We start from the raw sequence: 19,359 nt of genomic DNA, 5'->3' as shown, positions 1-19,359 counted from the left end.
CTTGTTTTGCCCTCCTATGCTAGTTGATTATTGGTCCCACAAGTTGTTTGCTCATAAAATCCCTATGCATAGGAAGCATGTTAGACTTAAATGTGCTAGTCATATTCTTCATGATGCTCTCTTTATGTTTCAATTCTTATCATTTATGTGAGCATCATTGAAATCATCATGCCCAGCTAGGGGCGTCAAACGATAGCGCTTGTTGGGAGGCAACCCAACTTTATTTTTGTTCCTTAATTGTTGCTCCTTTTTAGTAATAAATAAATCATCTAGCCTCTGTTTAGATGTTGTTTTATGCTTTTAATTAGTGTTTGTGCCAAGTAGAACCTTTGGGAAGCCATGGGGAAAGTCTTGTTGATCATGCTGTAAAAAAACAGAAACTTTAGCGGTCAAGAAAATTGCTGCCATTTTTATTTGGAGAGTGATATTTAGTTAATTCCTTTTGCAGATGATTAATAGAAGGGGAGCCTTAGCGCAGTGGTAAAGCTGCTGCCTTGTGACCAGGTCACGGGTTCAAGTCCTGGAAACAGCCTCTTACAGAAATGTAGGGAAAGGCTGCGTACAATAGACCCAAAGTGGTCGGACCCTTCCCCAGACCCTGCGCAAGCGGGAGCTACATGCACTGGGGCTGCCCTTTTGCAGATGATTAGTAGATAAATTCCTCATGTCCAGCAATTTATTTGAGAATTTTATGAGTTCCATAAGTATACGTTTGATCCAGATTACTACAGACTGTTCTGTTTTTGATAGATTCTGTTTTTCATGTGTTGTTTACTTATTTTGATAAATCTATGGCTAGTAAAATAGTTTATAAACCATAGAGAAGTTGGAATACAGTAGGTTTAACACCAATATAAATAAAGAATGAGTTCACTACAGTACCTCGAAGTGGTGATTTACTTTCTTATACTAACGGAGCTTACGAGTTTTCTGTTAAGTTTTGTGTTGTGAAGTTTTCAAGTTTTGGGTAAGGATTCGATGGACTATGGAATAAGGAGTGGCAAGAGCCTAAGCTTGGGGATGCCCAAGGCACCCCAAGGTAATAGTCAAGGATAGCCAAGATCCAAAGCTTGGGGATGCCCCGGAAGACATCCCCTCTTTCGTCTTCGTTCATCGGTAACTTTACTTGAAGCTATATTTTTATTCGCCACATGATATGTGTTTTGCTTGGAGCGTCAATTTATTTTGTTAGGATTTGCTTGCTGTTATTTAGAACAATGTTTTGCATCTTTTATTTCAATAAAAGTGGCATTGATAGCCTTTACTATGCCTATGTTAGAAGTATACACGTTGTTGTTTGAACAGAAAGTTTACCGATGTTGCAATAATTCCCTAGAAAAGTCAGAATGTGATAAAATGTTGAAACCTTTTGCATGTTAAGATCTGATAAATTTACTACAGTGGGAATTTTCTTTCATAATTTTTGGAGCTAGGGAAGTATGGATGTTGCTGCATTCTTTACAGACTGTCCTGTTTAGGCAGATTGCTGTTATGTTTGCATTGTTTGCATATGTTTGCTTCTTTAATGATTCTATTTGAGGATAGGACTATTAAATATGCAGAGGCATTTAGTATGCAATGTTGAATAATAATTTTAGTGATTTTCTACAGTAGAGTACGATAAGGTTTTTGCAATGGTCTATACTAACTTATCTCACGAGTCCTTGTTGAGTTTTGTGTGGATGAAGCTTTTGAGATTTAGGAAGACCGTGATATGAGAGGAATTAAGGAGACACAAAGGCTCAATCTTGGGGATGCCCAAGGCACCCCAAGATAATATCTCAAGAAGTCTCAAGCGTCTAAGCTTGGGGATGCCCCGGTTGGCATCCCACCTTTCTTCTTCAACAACTATCGGTTAGTATCGGTTGATCCAAGTTTTTTCTTCTTCACATGATATTTGCTATTCTTAGAATGTCATTTTATTTTGCTTTGCTTGCTGTTTGAATAAAATACCAAGATCTGAAATTATTAAATGTTAGAGAGTCTTCACATAGTTGCATAATTATTCGACTACTCATTGATCATCACTTATATCTTTCGGAGTAGTTTGTCATTTGCTCTAGTGCTTCACTTATACCTTTTTAGAGCATGGTGGTAGTTTTATTTTGAAGAAATAGATGAAGTCTCATGCTTCACTTATATTATTTTGAGAGTCTTAAATAGCATGGTAATGTGCTTAATCTTAATATGCTAAGCATAAAAGATTTGTAAAAATTCTCATGAGTGTGTTGAATACTAAGAGAAGTTTGATGCTTGATGATTGTTTTAAGATATGGAGGTAGTAATATTAAATTCGTGCTAGTTGAGTAGTTGTGAATTTGAGAAATGCTTGTGTTGAAGTTTGCAAGTCCTGTAGCATGCACGTATGGTAAACGTTATGTAACAAATTTGAAACATGAGGTGTTCTTTGATTGTCCTCCTTATGAGTGGCGGTCGGGGACGAGCGATGGTCTTATCCTACCAATCTATCCCCCTAGGAGCATGCGCGTAATGCTTTGGTTTTTGATGGCTTGTAGATTTTTGCAATAAGTATATGAGTTCTTTATGACTAATGTTGAGTCCATGGATTATACGCACTCTCACCCTTCCATCATTTCTAGCCTCTTCGGTACCGTGCATTGCCCTTTCTCACATTGAGAGTTGGTGCAAACTTCGCCGGTGCATCCAAACCCCGTGATATGATACGCTCTTTCACACATAAACCTCCTTATATCTTCCTCAAAACAACCACCATACCTACCTATTATGACATTTCCATAGCCATTCCGAGATATATTTGAAGGAAATATGCCCTAGAGGCAATAATAAAGTTATTATTTATTTCCTTATTTCATGATAAATGTTTATTATTCATGCTAGAATTGTATTAACTGGAAACATAATACATGTGTGAATACATAGACAAACCAAACGTCACTAGTATGCCTCTACTTGATTAGCTCGTTAATCGAAGATGGTTATGTTTCCTAACCATAGAAATGTGTTGTCATTTAATTAATGGGATCACATCATTAGGAGAATGATGTGATTGCATGACCCATTCCATTAGCTTAGCACCCGATCGTTTAGTATGTTGCTATTGCTTTCTTCATGACTTATACATGTTCCTATGACTATGAGATTATGCAACTCCCGTTTACCGGAGGAACACTTTGTGTGCTACCAAACATCACAACGTAACTGGGTGATTATAAAGGAGCTCTACAGGTGTCTCCAAAGGTGAATGTTGGGTTGGCGTATTTCGAGATTAGGATTTGTCACTCCGATTGTCGGAGAGGTATCTCTGGGCCCTCTCGGTAATGCACATCACATAAGACTTGCAAGCATTACAACTAATGAGTTAGTTGCAAGATGATGTATTACGAAACGAGTAAAGAGATTTGCCGGTAACGAGATTGAACTAGGTATTGAGATACCGACGATCGAATCTCGGGCAAGTAACATACCGATGACAAAGGGAACAACGTATGTTGTTATGCGGTCTGACCGATAAAGATCTTCGTAGAATATGTAGGAGCCAATATGAGCATCCAGGTTCCGCTATTGGTTATTGACCAGAGAAGTGTCTCGGTCATGTCTACATTGTTCTCGAACCCGTAGGGTCCGCACGCTTAAGGTTTTGATGATAGTTATATTATGAGTTTATACATTTTAATGTACCGAAGGTTGTTCGGAGTCCCGGATGAGATCACGGACATGACGAGGAGTCTCGAAATGGTCGAGACATAAAGATTGATATATTGGAAGCCTATGTTTGGATATCGGAAGTGTTCCGGGTGAAATCCGGATTTTACCGGAGTACCGGGAGGTTACCGGAACCCCCCGGGAGGTATATGGGCCTTAGTGGGCTTTAGTGGAAGAGAGGAGAGGTGGCCAGGGCTGGGCCGCGTGCCCCTCCCCCCTAGTCCGAATAGGACAAGGAGAGGGGGGCGGCGCCCCCCTTCCTTCTCTCTCTCCTCTTTCCCCCTCCCGAATCCTATTCCAACTAGGAAAGGGGGAAGTCCTACTCCCGATGGGAGTAGGACTCCTCCTGGAGCGCCCTCCTCCTGGCCGGCCGCACCTCCCGTTGCTCCTTTATATACGGGGGCAGGGGCACCCCTAGATACGCAAGTTGATCCATGTGATCATATTCTTAGCCGTGTGCGGTGCCCCCTTCCACCATAATCCTCGATAATATTGTAGCGGTGCTTAGGCGAAGCCCTGCAACGGTAGTACATCAAGATCATCACCACGCTGTTGTGCTGACGGAACTCTTCCCCGACACTTTGCTGGATCGGAGTCCGGGGATCGTCATCGAGCTGAACGTGTGCTAGAACTCGGAGGTGACATAGTTTCGGTGCTTGATCGGTCGGGTTATGAAGACATATGACTACATCAACCGCGTTGTGCCAACGCTTCCGCTGTCGGTCTACAAGGGTACGTAGATCACACTCTCCCCTCTCGTTGCTATGCATCACCATGATCTTGCGTGTGCGTAGGAAATTTTTTGAAATTACTACGTTCCCCAACAGTGGTATCAGAGCCTAGGTTTTATGTGTTGATGTTATATGCACGAGTAGAACATAAGTGAGTTGTGGGCGATATAAGTCATACTGCTTACCAGCATGTCATACTTTGGTTCGGCGGTATTGTTGGACGAAGCGGCCCGGACCGACATTACGCGTACGCTTACGCAAGACCGGTTCTCCCGACGTGCTTTGCACAAAGGTGGCTAGCGGGTGACAGTTTCTCCAACTTTAGTTGAACCGAGTGTGGCTACGCCCGGTCCTTGCGAAGGATAAAACAACACCAACTTGACAAACTATCGTTGTGGTTTTGATGCGTAGGTAAGATTGGTTCTTGCTTAAGCCCGTAGCAGCCACGTAAAACTTGCAACAATAAAGTAGAGGACGTCTAACTTGTTTTTGCAGGGCATGTTGTGATGTGATATGGTCAAGACATGATGCTAAATTTTATTGTACGAGATGATCATGTTTTGTAACCGAGTTATCGGCAACTGGCAGGAGCCATATGGTTGTCGCTTTATTGTATGCAATGCAATCACGCTGTAATGCTTTACTTTATCACTAAGCGGTAGCGATAGTCGTAGAAGCATAAGATTGGCGAGACGACAACGATGCTACGATGGAGATCAAGGTGTCGCGCCGGTGACAATGGTGATCACGACGGTGCTTCAAAGATGGAGATCACAAGCACAAGATGATGATGGCCATATCGTATCACTTATATTGATTGCATGTGATGTTTATCTTTTATGCATCTTATCTTGCTTTGATTGACGGTAGCATTATAAGATGATCTCTCACTAATTATCAAGAAGTGTTCTCCCTGAGTATGCACCGTTGCGAAAGTTCTTCGTGCTGAGACACCACGTGATGATCGGGTGTGATAGGCTCTACGTTCAAATACAACGGGTGCAAAACAGTTGCACACGCGGAATACTCAGGTTATACTTGACGAGCCAAGCATATACAGATATGGCCTTGGAACACGGAGGCCGAAAGGTCGAGCGTGAATCAGTAGATATGATCAACATAGTGATGTTCACCAATGAAACTGCTCCATCTCACGTGATGATCGGACATGGTTTAATTGATTTGGATCACGTGATCACTTAGAGGATTAGAGGGATGTCTATCTAAGTGGGAGTTCTTAAGTAATATGATTAACTGAACTTAAATTTATCATGAAGTTAGTCCTGGTAGTATTTTGCATATTATGTTGTAGATCAATAGCTCGCGTTGTTGCTTCCCTGTGTTTATTTTGATATGTTCCAAGAGAAAATTGTGTTGAAAGATGTTAGTAGCAATGATGCGGATTGGATCCGTGATCTGAGGTTTATCCTCATTGCTGCACAGAAGAATTATGTCCTTGATGCACCACTAGGTGACGGACCTATTGCAGGAGCAGATGCAGACGTTATGAACGTTTGGCTAGCTCAATATGATGACTACTTGATAGTTTAGTGCACCATGCTTAACGGCTTAGAATCGGGACTTCAAAGACGTTTTGAACGTCATGGACTATATGAGATGTTCCAAGAAGTTGAAGTTAATATTTCAAGCAAATACCTGAGTTGAGAGATATGAAGTCTCTAACAAGTTCTATAGCTAAAATTTGGAGGAGAGTCGCTCAAGCAGTGAGCATGTGCTCAGATTGTCTGGGTACTACAATCGCTTGAATCAAGTGGGAGTTAATCTTCCAGATAAAATAGTGATTGACAGAATTCTCTAGTCACCATCACCAAGTTAGTAGAACTTCGTGATGAACTATAATATGCAAGGGATGAGGAAAGTAATTCCCAAGCTCTTCGTGATGCTGAAATCGACGAAGGTAGAAATCAAGAAAAACATCAAGTGTTGATGGTTAACAAGACCACTAGTTTCAAGAAAAGGGAAAAGGGAAGAAGGGGAACTTCAAGAAGAACGGCAAGCAAGTTGTTGCTCAAGTGAAGAAGCCCAAGTCTGATCCTAAGCCTGAGACTAAGTGCTTCTACTGCAAAGGGACTGGTCACTGGAAGTGGAACTGCCCCAAGTATTTGGCGGATAAGAAGGATGGCAAGGTAAACAAAGGTATATTGGATATACATGTTATTGATGTGTACTTCACTAGTGTTTATAGCAACCCCTCGGCATTTGATACTGGTTCAGTTTCTAAGAGTAGTAACTCAAAACGGGAGTTGCAGAATAAACAGAAACTAGTAAAGGGTGAGGTGACGATGTGTGTTGGAAGTAGTTCCAAGATTGATATGATCATCATCGCACACTCCCTATACTTTCGGGATTAGTGTTGAAACTAAATAAGTGTTATTTGGTGTTTGCGTTGAGCATGAATATGATTTGATCATGTTTATTGCAAATACGGTTATTCATTAAAGTCAGAGAATAATTGTTGTTCTGTTTACATGAATAAAACCTTCAATGGTCATACACCCAATGAAAATAGTTTGTTGGATCTCGATCGTAGTGTTACACATATTCATAATATTGAAGCAAAAAGATGCAAAGTTAATAATGATAGTACAACTTATTTGTGGCACTGCCGTTTAGGTCATATCGGTGTAAAGCGCATGAAGAAACTCCATACTAATGGACTTTTGGAACAACTTGATTATAAATCACTTGGTACTTGCGAACCATGCCTCATGGGCAAGATGACTAAGACTCTGTTTTCCGGAACAATGGAGCGAGCAACAAACTTGATTGGAAATAATACATACTGATGTATGCAGTCCAATGAGTGTTGAGGCTCGCGGCGGGTATTGTTATTTTCTGACCTTCACAGATCATTTGAGCAGATATGAGTATATCTACTTGATGAAATATAAGTCTGAAACATTTGAAAAGTTCAAAGAATTTCAGAGTGAAGTGGAAAATCATCATGACAAGAAAATAAAGTTTCTACGATCTAATCGCAGAGACGAATATTTGAGTTACGAGTTTGGCCTTCAGTTAAAACAAAGTGAAATAGTTTCACTACTCACGCCACCTGGAACACCACAGTGTAATGGTGTGTCCGAACGTCGTGATCGTACTTTACTTGATATGGTGCGATCTATGATGTCTCTTACCGATCTACCACTATCGTTTTGGGGTTATGCATTAGAGACAACTACATTCACATTAAATAGGGCACCATCTAAATCCATTGAGACAACACCGTCTGAATTATGGTTTGGCAAGAAACCAAAGTTGTCGTTTCTTAAAGTTTTGGGTTGTGATGCTTATGTGAAAAAGTTTCATCCTGATAAGATCAAACCCAAATCGGAGAAATATGTCTTCATAGGATACCCAAAGGAGACTGTTGGGTACACCTTCTATCACAGATCCGAAGGCAAGACATTCGTTGCTAAGAATGGATCCTTTCTAAGAGAAGGAGTTTCTCTCGAAAAAAGTGAGTGGGAGGAAAGTAGAAAACTTAATAAGGTAATTGTACCTTCTCCCTTATTGGAAAGTAGTTCATCACAGAAATCTGTTCTTGTGACTACTACACCAATTAGTGAGGAAGCTAATGATGATGATCATGTAACTTCAGATCAAGTTACTATCGAATCTCGTAGGTAAACCAGAGTGAGATCCGCACCAGAGTGGTACGGTAATCCTATTCTGGAAGTCATGTTACTAGACCATGACGAACTTGCGAACTATGAGGAAGCGATGATGAGCCCAGATTCCGCGAAATGGTTTGAGGCCATGAAATCTGAGATATGATCCATGTATGAGAACAAAGTATGGACTTTGATGGATTTGCCCAATGATCGGCAAGCCATAGAAAATAAATGGATCTTTAAGAGGAAGACGGACGCTGATAGTAGTGTTACTATCTACAAAGCTAGACTTGTCGAAAAAGGTTTTTGACAAAGTTCAAGGTGTTGACTATGATGAAATTTTCTCACTCGTAGCGATGCTTACGTCTGTCCAAATCATGTTAGCAATTGCCGCATTTTTATGAAATCTGGCAAATGGATAAACAAAACTACATTCCTTAATGGATTTAAAGAAGAGTTGTATATGATGCAACCAGAAGGTTTTGTCAATCCTAAAGGTGCTAACAAAATATGCAAGCTCCAGCAATCCATCTATGGACCGGTGCAAGCATCTCGGAGTTGGAATATACGCTTTGATAAGTTGATCAGAGCACATAGTTTTATACAGACTTGCGGTGAAGCCTGTATTTACAAGAAAGTGAGTGGGAGCACTACAGCATTTCTGATAAGTATATGTGTATGACATATTCTTGATCCGAAATAATGTAGAATTATTCTGCAAAGCATAAAGGAGTGTCTGAAAGGATTTTTTCAAAGAAAACCTCGGTGAAGCTGCTTACATATTGAGCATCAAGATCTATAGAGATAGATCAAGACGCTTGATAATTTTTTTAATGAGTACATACCTTGACAAGATTTTGAAGTAGTTCAAAATGGAACAGTCAAAGAAAGAATTCTTGCCTATGTTACAAGGTGTGAAATTGAGTAAGAATCAAAGCGCGACCACGGTAGAAAATAGAATGAGAATGAAAGTCATTCCCTATGCCTTGGCCATAGGTTCTATAAAGTATGCCATGCTGTGTACCAGACCTATTGTATACCCTACACTAATTTTGGCAAGGGAGTACAATAGTGATCTAGGAGTAGATCACTGGACAACGGTCAAAATTATCCTTAGTGGAATAAGGATATGTTTCTCGATATGGAGGTGACAAAAGGTTCGTCGTAAAAGGGTTATGTCGATACAAGTTTTGGCACTGATCCGGATGACTCTTAGTCTTCATCTGGATACATATTGAAAGTGGGAGCAATTAGCTAAAGTAGCTCCGTGCAGAGCATTGTAGACATAGAAAATTGCAAAATACTTACGGATCTGAATATGGCAGACTTGTTGACTAAACTTCTCTCACATGCAAAACATGATCACACCTTAGTACTCTTTGGGTGTTAATCACATAGCAATGTGAACTAGATTACTAACTCTAGTAAACACTTTGGGTGTTGGTCACATATCGATGTGAACTATGGGTGTTAACCACATAAAGATATGAACTATTGATGTTAGATCACATGGCGATGTGAACTAGATTATTGACTCTAGTGCAAGTGGGAGACTGAAGGAAATATGCCCTAGAGGCAATAATAAAGTTATTATTTATTTCCTTATTTCATGATAAATGTTTATTATTCATGCTAGAATTGTATTAACCGGAAACCATAATACATGTGTGAATACATAGACAAACCAAACGTCACTAGTATGCCTCTACTTGACTAGCTCGTTAATCGAAGATGGTCATGTTTCCTAACCATAGACATGTGTTGTCATTTGCTTAATGGGATCACATCATTAGGAGAATGATGTGATTGACATGACCCATTCCATTAGCTTAGCACCCGATCGTTTAGTATGTTGCTATTGCTTTCTTCATGACTTGTACATGTTCCTATGACTATGAGATTATGCAACTCCCGTTTACCGGAGGAACACTTTGTGTGCTAGCAAACGTCACAACATAACTGGGTGATTATAAAGGAGCTCTACAGGTGTCTCCAAAGGTGAATGTTGGGTTGGCGTATTTCGAGATTAGGATTTGTCACTCCGATTGTCGGAGAGGTATCTCTGGGCCCTCTCGGTAATGCACATCACATAAGCCTTGCAATCATTACAACTAATGAGTTAGTTGCAAGATGATGTATTACAAAACGAGTAAAGAGACTTGCCGGTAACGAGATTGAACTAGGTATTGAGATACCGGCGATCGAATCTCGGGCAAGTAACATACCGATGACAAAGGGAACAACGTATGTTGTTATGCGGTCTGACCGATAAAGATCTTCGTAGAATATGTAGGAGCCAATATGAGCATCCAGGTTCCGCTATTGGTTATTGACCGGAGAAGTGTCTCGGTCATGTCTACATTGTTCTCGAACCCGTAGGGTCCGCACGCTTAAGGTTTCGATGACAGTTATATTATGAGTTTATGAGTTTTGATGTACCGAAGTTAGTTCGGAGTCCTGGATGTGATCACGGACATGACGAGGAGTCTCTAAATGGTCGAGACATAAAGATTGATATATTGGAAGCCTATACTTGGATATCGGAAGTGTTCCGGGTGAAATCCGGATTTTACCGGAGTACTGGGAGGTTACCGGAACCCCCCGGGAGGTATATGGGCCTTAGTGGGCTTTAGTGGAAGAGAGGAGAGGTGGCCAGGGCTGGGCCGCGCGCCCCTCCCCCCTAGTCCGAATAGGACAAGGAGAGGGGGGCGGCGCCCCCCTTCCTTCTCTCTCTCCTCTTTCCCCCTCCCGAATCCTATTCCAACTAGGAAAGGGGGGGAATCCTACTCCCGATGGGAGTAGGACTCCTCCTGGCGCGCCCTCCTCCTGGCCGGCCGCACCTCCCCTTGCTCCTTTATATACGGGGGCAGGGGGCACCCCTAGATACGCAAGTTGATCCACATGATCATATTCTTAGCCGTGTGCGGTGCCCCCTTCCACCATAATCCTCGATAATATTGTAGCGGTGCTTAAGCGAAGCCCTGCAATGGTAGTACATCAAGATCGTCACCACGCCGTCGTGCTGACGGAACTCTTCCCCGACACTTTGCTAGATCGTAGTCCGGGGATCGTCATCGAGCTGAACGTGTGCTAGAACTCGGAGGTGCCGTAGTTTCGGTGCTTGATCGGTCGGGTCGTGAAAACGTACGACTACATCAACCGCGTTGTGCTAACGCTTTCACTGTCGGTCTACAAGGGTACGTAGATCACACTCTCCCCTCTCGTTGCTATGCATCACCATGATCTTGCGTGTGCGTAGGAAATTTTTTGAAATTACTACGTTCCCCAATAATATTGCCATGCAACTTTCCACCATATTGTTCATCATGACACATTCATCATTGTCATTTTGCTTTAGCATGATCATGTAGTTGACATAGTATTTGTGGCAAAGCCACCATTCATAATTCTTTCATACATGTCACTCTTGATTCATTGCATATCCCGGTACACCGTCGGAGGCATTCATATAGAGTCATACTTTGTTCTAGTATCGAGTTGTAATCATTGAGTTGTAAATAGATAGAAGTGTGATGATCATCATTCAATAGAGCATTGTCCCAAAAAAAGAGAAAATAGAAAGGCCAAAAAAAAGAAGGCCCAAAAAAATTAATAAAATAAAAGGGGCAATGCTACTATCCTTTTTTCCACACTTGTGCTTCAAAGTAGCACCATGATATAGCGAGTCTCATATATTGTGCTTCAAAGTAGCACCATGATCTTCATAGTAGAGAGTCTCTCATGTTATCACTTTCATATACTAGTGGGAATTTTTCATTATAGAACTTGGCTTGTATATTCCAACAATGGGCCTCCTCAAGTGCCCTAGGTCTTCGTGAGCAAGCAAGTTGGATGCACACCCACTTAGTTTCTTTTGTTGAGCTTTCATACATTTATAGCTCTAGTGCATCCGTTGCATGGCAATCCCTACTCCTCGCATTAACATCAATCGATGGGCATCTCCATAGCCCATTGATTAGCCTCGTTGATGTGAGACTTTCTCCTTTTTGTCTTCTCCACATAACCTCCATTATAATTATTCTATTCCACCCATAGTGCTATATCCATGGCTCACGCTCATGTATTGCGTGAAGGTTTATAAAGTTTGAGATTACTAGAGTATGAAACAATTGCTTGGCTTGTCATCAGGGTTGTGCATGATGAGAGCATTCTTGTGTGCCGAAAATGGAGCATGACTAAACTATATGATTTTGTAGGGATGAACTTTCTTTGGCCATGTTATTTTGAGAAGACATAATTGCTTAGTTAGTATGCTTGAAGTATTATTATTTTTATGCTAATATGAACTTTTGTCTTGAATCTTTCGGATCTGAATATTCATATCACAAGTAAGAAGAATTGCATTGAAATTATGCCAACTAGCATTCCACATCAAAAATTATCTTTTTTATCATTTACCTACTCGAGGACGAGCAGGAATTAAGCTTGGGGATGCTTGATACGTCTCCAACGTATCTATAATTTTTGATTGCTCCATGCTATATTATCTACTGTTTTGGGCAATATTGGGCTTTATTTTCCACTTTTATATTATTTTTGGGACTAACCTATTAATAGGAGGCCCAGCCCAGATTTGCTGTTTTATGCCTATTTCAGTGTTTCGAAGAAAAGGAATATCAAAAGGAGTCCAAACGGAGCGAAATCAACTGGAGAACTTATTTTTGGAAGGAAACCTACCGGATAGACTTGTCCCTACGTCAGAAGATGGAGGAGGAGCTCACGAGGGTAGGGGCGCGCCCACCTGCCTCGTGCCCCCCCCTTCGGTCCATCGACGTACTCCTTTCACCCATATATACCCACGTATCCTAAAACTTCCAAAAAGGAGAATAGATCGGGAGTTCCGCCGCCAGAAGGCTCCGTAGCCACCAAAAACCAATCTAGACCTGTTCTGATACCCTGCCGGAGGGGGAATCCTTCTCCGGTGGCCATCTTCATCATCCCGGTGCTCTCCATGACGAGGAGGGAGTAGTTCTCCCTCGGGGCTGAGGGTATGTACCAGTAGCTATGTGTTTGATCTCTCTCTCTCTCGTGTTCTTGAGGTGATACGATCTTAATGTATCGCGAGCTTTGCTATTATATTTGGATCTTATGTTTCTCCTCCCCCTCTTCTCTCTTGTAATGAATTGAGTTTCCCCTTTGGAGTTATCTCATCGGATTGAGTCTTTAAAGATTTGAGAACACTTGATGTATGTCTTGCGTGGGATAACCATGGTGACAATGGGTTATTCTATTGATCCACTTGATGTATGTTTTGGTGATCAACTTGCGGGTTTCGTGACATTGGGAACCTATGCATAGGGGTTGGCACACGTTTTCGTCGTGATTCTCTGGTAGAAACTTTGGGGCACTCTTTGAGGTCCTTTGTGTTGGTTGAATAGATGAATCTGAGATTGTGTGATGCATATCGTATAATCATACCCACGGATACTTGAGGTGACATTGGAGTATCTAGGTGAGATTAGGGTTTTGGTTGATTTGTGTCTTAAGGTGTTATTCCAGTACGAACTCTAGGGTTGTTTGTGACACTTATAGGAATAGCCCAACGGATTGATTGGAAAGAATAACTTTGAGGTGGTTTCGTACCCTACCATAATCTCTTTGTTCGTTCTCCGCTATTAGTGACTTTGGAGTGACTCTTTGTTGCATGTTGAGGGATAGTTATGTGATCCAATTATGTTAGTATTGTTGAGGGACTTACACTAGCGAAAGTATGAACCCTAGGCCTTGTTTACTATCATTGCAATACCGTTTACGCTCACTTTTATCATTAGTTACCTTGCTGTTTTTATATTTTTAGATTACAAAAACTATTATCTACCATCCATATACCACTTGTATCACCATCTCTTCGCCGAACTAGTGCACCTATACAATTTTATCATTGTATTTAGTGTGTTGGGGACACAAGAGACTCTTTGTTATTTGGTTGCAGGGTTGCTTGAGAGAGACCATCTTCATCCTACGCCTCCTACGGATTGATAAACCTTAGGTCATCCATTTGAGGGAAATTTGCTACTGTCCTACAAACCTCTGCACTTGGAGGCCCAACAACGTCTACAAGAAGAAGGTTATGTAGTAGACATCAGTAATCTAGTTCCTAACTAATATACTTGGTAACTATCATACTGATACATGTGTTTACATAGATTAAAATGTGCTCAAATTTCCCTTACAAATTTGAAGGGGTGCCAAAAAACAAAAAGAAGACAATTTTTATGATGGCGGTTGTTTCGTGACTATGTTTGTGCACACGCCCAACAGCCTCCATATATATACGAAGCATGCTTCATGTGCGATATGGTGAACCTACTAAAATTGCTGTAAGCTGGGTTGGACATCTTCATGTATCTTTAATGTGCCTCTTGTGGTCACCGTGTATTAATTTTTTTGTTAGTGGTGTATTTGATCCTTTGGTAGCAAGTTTTGGCGTTTTTCTTGGAGAAAATCCTTTTTACATGATCTTGTTGCTATACAAGGAATCGGCGGTGACACAAGTTCAAGTTTTCGTCCCTCCTTCCTTCCTCCCATGAAGCTCTATGAGCTAGGTACCACCACCAATCTACCTCCTCCTAGGCAAGATCAAGGGACATCCTCTCTGTTCGTTCACTGCTCATCGACAGGAGGGAGCGGAGATCCTATTGTTTTGGACTGACAATGGTTGGGTGAGGTTTTTAGTTTAGGTTTTGGTGCCCAGTTGTCGGTGTGGCGATGGCAAGGAATAAGTCCTCCTTGCCTCGTCCTCTGTCCTCCTTGGCATCATTGGGAGGCATGTCAGGCCGGGTGGTGTGTTCCTAAATCTAGTTCTCTGAGTTTGGGGTTTTCTTCTAGAGTTTTGTCTTGTTGGCGTTGTCATGCAGAGTGGATGGCACGGTGGTACGTCTTTATTCTCCAACTCTAGTTTTGAATCACAAAGGTTGGGTAGTTTCGGCCCCATTGGGGGCGTGTGAGAGTTGTGTTTGGCTACTCCATATGGTGGGACCTAAGGTGTTATACACGCCCTCTTTGTCGGTTTTACATTCGAGGCAATGATTTGTTACACAGATTGCGGACGCTGGGATCTTCTGATCTACATCACTAACTTCATGGACGCAACTTTTATAAGCTCCTGAGTTTTTATAAGTTTGCTCCGCTAAGACGAAAGCTCAAAGGCGGAAACGAGTTTTGCTTTTGGCGTGCTACTGGTGGATGGAGGAGAAAAGAAACTTTGGCACCCTACTGTGTTGTGCCTGCAATATTAAAACAACTATAGTACGAGTGCATTGTTTTGGTGCTCGAGCTACATGGAGCCTTTTCATCGAAACATTCAAATATCGCAATTCAATAGATTCAAAAAGTTCTGAAAACCTTTCCATGTAAGTTAGTATTTCAATTACACGACACAACTTCGTAGGAACAACATGTGGGCAAGATCTTTTTTAAGGGAAAGCCTCTCGGTATTTTATTTCTCAGCCAAAAGAGTTACATCATTTATTACATAAGGAAGAATGAAATTGGGTGGATCTCCATCCCATTCAAAAGAAGATTGAGTATCATAAGAGTGCTTAGCTAGATGGTGAGCAACTCGATTGGCTTCCCTCGGGCTGTGTTTGAAAGTAACTTCATTGATCATCTTAGCTCTTACAAAACAGTCAGCTAAGGTTGCAACATAAGGACCAAAGACTCCATCTTCCCATTGCATGCGTTGATTAACTCCAAACAATCAGACTCACATGTGATATGGGTATAGCCCAACTTCTCAACTAGCTCTAGACCTTTTAGCAGGGCGAGGGCCTCCGCCGAGGCAGCATCTAAGATCATCTTAATAAGGTTGGCTGCTCCTACAACAGCCTCACCTGCGCTGTTACCTATAACAGCGCCAACAACACCCGTACCGTCTTGATGGAAAGTAGCATCAACATTTAGTTTATAGCATCCTCGGCTTGGCTTTTCCCACAATATTTCACGTGGTTTGCTGGAATAGGAGACAACTCCAAAATTTGAAATAAGTGCCTAAATCGCAAAGGCCTTCCGGGGAGGATCCGCCACAGCGCCTCCCTCCTTTGCCACCATATATACCAACATGCAACGGCAACTGACTCCTGTAGTCCTAACATACCCAAACCTGGTGACTTCCTGTTCGGGTTACAGATAATATGCTCAAGTACTACTGACCCTGATAAGCCTGAAATTAGTGCATCCTCAATGACAATAAGGAGTCCTAGAGCAGACCAAACACTCCGTGCACGCTTGCAAGTAAATAATAGATGACACATATTTTCCGGACCCGACTGACAATAGGACATTGCGGCGAGACGAGTATGTGTCGTGATGCAAGAATCGCCTTTCCCGGGATTGTACCATGTAGAGCCTTCCATAGGAACACCTTAATCTTTCTTGGGATTTTTAGATTCCATAAAATGTCCCACACCGGGTTTTGTTCAGTAGAGCCTTGCCCATCCTTTCGTCTCGTTCATGCGCCGACTGATAATCCCATTCAATATGGGCAAGATCTTGTTGGGTCTGATTTTTCTCTTTTTAGTCAATATGTTGTGAATAATATGGTGTGAGGGGCATCCATGAGGCCACGTGCACATCTGAGGTGTTGTTGTGCGTTTGTTGTGTGGATTAATCACACTAACGTGTTTCTGGTGCTAGAAAAATATAGACACGGCTAGGTACAATTAGGTTATTATAGATGCGAATCCCAGCCACCTAGACCATTGGATCAACGTCAATCAACGGCAGGCGTATAACTCAAAATTTCAAAATTGATACACTATATAGCAGTATAGAAAAGTACAATGATTCACGAGCTACACAAAATTGTGAAACCCATTGCTTTTATATAGTGAACAGTGCACATATTGTTCACTGTATTCAAAATCATCAGTTATTCTGTGTAGCGTCTGTCAATGGATTTCATCATGAAAATTTACACACATGTAGCATACGGTTTGCGACCAACCTACGCTTGCCTGGAATGGGCCATATGCTGCTGGACTTGGGCTGCAATGAGGCCTCGAGAGGACTATAAATACACAGGAGATTTTACTAACAACTTGGCTAGGAACTGGACGACTTTGACCTCATCTATTTCTGTATCTTCTTCCTCTCATGTTCTCCTCCCATATAATGGTCAGAACTTGATCAATCCATGGCTATAATCCCTATTGGTGAGGAATAGATCCTTGTGAGGAGTGTGCTGTAAACATATACTACATCCCTAATAATGTGATTTTTTTCAGAATTTTGAATAAGTAAAACGTTTTTTGAATTTCTAAAAGTAACAGCTCCATGGACCCCGAGCACCATAAGGCATATAGGTACTATAATGAATTGTTTGAATAAACATATATAAATAAAAAAATCTTGTAGCTGATAAACTACTAGCAGTTTACTTCCACAGTTGCAGCAGGTCGCTATTCGTCGAAGCAGCAGTAGATCGTAAGCACTAGTTAAATTCATGAAGATTTCGAAATTGATTTTATTTGAAATCATGAACATTTTCTAATGCAGCAAAAAAAAACAAGAAGGAAACAAAAAGAAAGGAAAAATCAGGGGCACCTTGCCCCCACATGGGCCAGCCCAAAGTCGCGCCTAGGCGAGCGAGGGGTGTGAGTTAAGAGTGTTCCTCTTTGGCGCCTTCGGTTTCAAAAATGCTCCTCGCAGCTCCAGGCTAGTTACGCATGGTTGTGACCCAAAAACTCTCGATCAAAAGGGGTCGCACCTCTCTCGGTTTCGCTCGATAGAAAGCCGATCAGTCAATCATTTGCCGGTCAACCATTGAGCTGAAAACTGTTGACCGGTCAACTGTAGACCATTTTAAATTTTTTGTTCTTAAAAATGAAAATAAAATTGATTTAAAAAATGTCCAGAGATTGCAAAAAATTATGAAATGAAGAATGTTCAAAAATTGAAAAATATCATGAAATTTGAAAAAAGTTCGTAGATATAGAAAAAAAATGTTAATGATTTTTAAAAAATATTCATAGATTTTGCAAAAAAATCACGAAGATGAGAAGAGGTTCATGCAATTTGAAACGAGTTCATGTATGTTGAAAAAAGTCCATGTAGGTGAAAAAATTTCATCAATTTTGAAAACAGTTCATAGATTTTGAAAAAAAATGGTTCACGAATTTGAAGAAAGTTCATCAAATTTGAAGAAAAAAATCGTATATTTTTTAAAATTTGCAAAAAATAATAAAAACTTATGGAAATTAAGAAGAAACTTTCTTGAAATTTTATGAAAAATTCATGAAATTTGAAAAATGTTCATAGATTTTGGAAAAAGTTCAGAAATTTAAAAACAATCATCGATTTTGGAAGCAAATTCAAAGATTAGCAAAAAAATGGGAATGAAAATAGTTTTAAAAACCCAAAAAAAGTTCACGCATTTGAAAAGGAAAAAAATAAAGAAATAGGAAAACAGAAAAAAACAAATAAAGCAGATGGACCTGAAACAAACAAAAAAACAGTTGGAAGCTTCCCAAAATCAGCGCCCCAACACCCACGACTACCTTTAAATGGGGCGACCCACAGGGCAACGATCAAAACACGCGGGGGTGGGGTGGGGTGCGCCAGCTTGCGGCAACACCTATATTCGCACGTGGGTCTGGAATAGGAGCTCCCCTGCTTCGCCCCCGTTTTCTTCTTTGAGTAGTTTTCAATCATTTTTAGGCTTCCTAAATTTTTATTTGAGTTGGGCTGATATGAGTCTGTGCCTTTGTTTAAGTGAGGCCTTATCTTTTTCTGCTTTTCACTCTTTTGAGCCTTAGTTTGATACCATTTGGGCAGTGCGAGTTGCGGCAAGTCATACTTCATCTTTCTCTTTTTTTGATACATTTTTCTTTTTTGTTTGTTTAGGATTTAGGGTTTAAGGTGATGAGGATCTCCGAGGTCCGAGCTAGAAACGGATGCGCTCCGCCTCGAGCAAGAGCACATCCTCGAGCGCCTCAACCCCGCTCGACTGATAAGGAAAATTTACACACATATAGTATATCGTATATTGTATATCGTCATGAAAATTTACACACATACAATATACTGTTAGCGACCAACCTACTCTCGCCTGGGATGGGACATGTGCTGCTAGGCTTGGGCTGCAATGAGGCCTCGAGAGGACTACAAATACACAAGGGATTTCTACGAACAACTTGGCTAGGAACTGGATTTGCTGCATTTTTGCTAATGAACAATGTACAATTAGTGAAGATTTGCTGCTCAAAATCAACTTTTCAATTAGTTGGCCCTTCCCAATCAGTTTTAAGAGCACTTGGCCGCCCTGATAGGATTTTCCTGGCTCCACGCCACTG

The sequence above is a fragment of the Triticum aestivum genome, chromosome 6A (genome assembly GCF_018294505.1).
Source record: "Triticum aestivum cultivar Chinese Spring chromosome 6A, IWGSC CS RefSeq v2.1, whole genome shotgun sequence".
Lineage (NCBI taxonomy): Eukaryota > Viridiplantae > Streptophyta > Magnoliopsida > Poales > Poaceae > Triticum > Triticum aestivum.
Note: the sequence above shows the minus strand (reverse complement) of the source record.